This window comes from Mus caroli, unplaced genomic scaffold (genome assembly GCF_978045245.1).
Source record: "Mus caroli unplaced genomic scaffold, Mus_caroli_1 scaffold_12, whole genome shotgun sequence".
NCBI lineage: Eukaryota > Metazoa > Chordata > Mammalia > Rodentia > Muridae > Mus > Mus caroli.
This window is the reverse complement of record NW_028227267.1, coordinates 49,057,673-49,059,337: the sequence shown is the minus strand read 5'-3', so window position 1 is coordinate 49,059,337 and position 1,665 is coordinate 49,057,673. Positions and strand designations below refer to the sequence as shown.

The following is a 1,665-nucleotide window of genomic DNA, read 5'->3' as shown; positions in this document are numbered from 1 at the left end:
CTTTTGTCACAGCTCCAAACTTTGTCTCTGTAACTCCTTCCATGGGTGTTTTGTTCCCAATTCTAAGAAGGGGCACAGTGTCCACACTTTGGTCTTCATTCTTCTTGAGTTTCATGCGTTTAGCAAATTGTATCTTATATCTTGGGTATCCTAAGTTTCTGGGCTAATATCCACTTATCAGTGAGTACATATTGTGTAAGTTCCTTTGTAATTGTGTTACCTCACTCAGGATGTTGCCCTCCAGGTCCATCCATTTGGCTAGGAATTTCATATATTCATTCTTTTAAATAGCTGAGTAGTACTACATTGTGTAAATATACCACATTTTCTGTATCCATTCCTCTGTTGAGGGGCATCTGGGTTCTTTCCAGCTTCTGGCTATTATAAATAAGGCTGCTATGAACATAGTGGAGCATGTGTCCTTCTTACCGGTTGGGACATATTCTGGATATATGCCCAGGAGAGGTATTGCTGGATCCTCCACATCATATGTGTGTAGCATGTGCCTTTTCTTTCTTTCAATTATTTTATTTGCCTGATAGTTTTCTAAAGATATATAGAGAAAGTAGGTATAGTATTTGTTGTATGGGGAGGTGGGGGAGAATATGGAAGGAATTGGAGGAGTACAAACCATGATCAGGATATAGTGTATGCATTTTTTCAATTAAAATAAAATGAAAAATATTTCAGCCATACCAATATGTGTACTATGCATTCTCAGAATAATAAAGTTGTATCCCCATAAGTCAAACCCTCTCTTGTGTGGCTCTCAACTCCCATTACATGTGGAGGACAAAGAGAATAAGCAGGATTTCTCCCCCTGATGTTCTGAACTCTAGCTCAGACCTGCGGAAGCCCACTATGTTTGGGTGCAGGCTGCAGGTGCCTGGGGAGCACTGTGTGCTCACTGCACAGAGGTAGACAGCGGAGTCACTGGGCTGGGAGTCTCTGATGTGCAGGGAAACATGCAGGCTGGCTCTATTGAGGTGAGCTGTAAATCTGCCTTCTTTCTTGTTGCCATTAGAGAATATGGATATTAGTGCTTTGGGGCCTTTCCCAGGATGCTGTTGGTACCACCAGATGGACTGAGAAGCACTGTCACTGAAAGTGCAGTTGAGGGAGGCCATGGCTCCCTCTGGGACAATGAGGGATTCTGGGCTCTGCTGCACCTTCTCCTGGCTGATCACCCCTGTGCAGAAAGACAAAGGTCAGACGGTCAAGACTGGATGCATTTGGATGTTAACATTCTAGAATTGCTTTTCCATATGCCTCCCACCCAATTTTGTTGCAGCATGAGAATATTAGCATTTTTACCCTCCAGCCTAAAATAGGCAATACCCTTATATATTGTATTTTTATATTCCCATAGAAATGACCAAACTCACCACCTAGTTGAAGCCAGACGAACACTAGTGAAACATGTAAGGAATGCATTACTCTTTTCACTGAAGATTCACACTTCAAGCCAGGAAAAGGAGTGGTATTTAGGCAGTTTCAGTTCTTCTGCTTAAAGATGCATAAAAAGAAAGAAAGAAAAAAAAACCAACTGTTCATCCAATTAGAAAGAAGGTCCTAATTTTCACTACTACATCAAAAGCCTTCCACCTTCCTCTAAACCACTCTCCAACACACACACACACACACACACACACACACACACACACA

At 42.0% G+C, this 1,665-nt stretch overlaps 1 pseudogene; it reads right to left on the bottom strand.

Annotated features, from left to right (window-relative positions):
- Positions 1–779: 779 nt before the first annotated feature.
- LOC147001864 (T-cell receptor alpha chain V region 2B4 pseudogene) lies at positions 780–1,434 on the bottom strand (annotated as a pseudogene).
- Between the last annotated feature and the right edge of the window lie 231 nt (positions 1,435–1,665).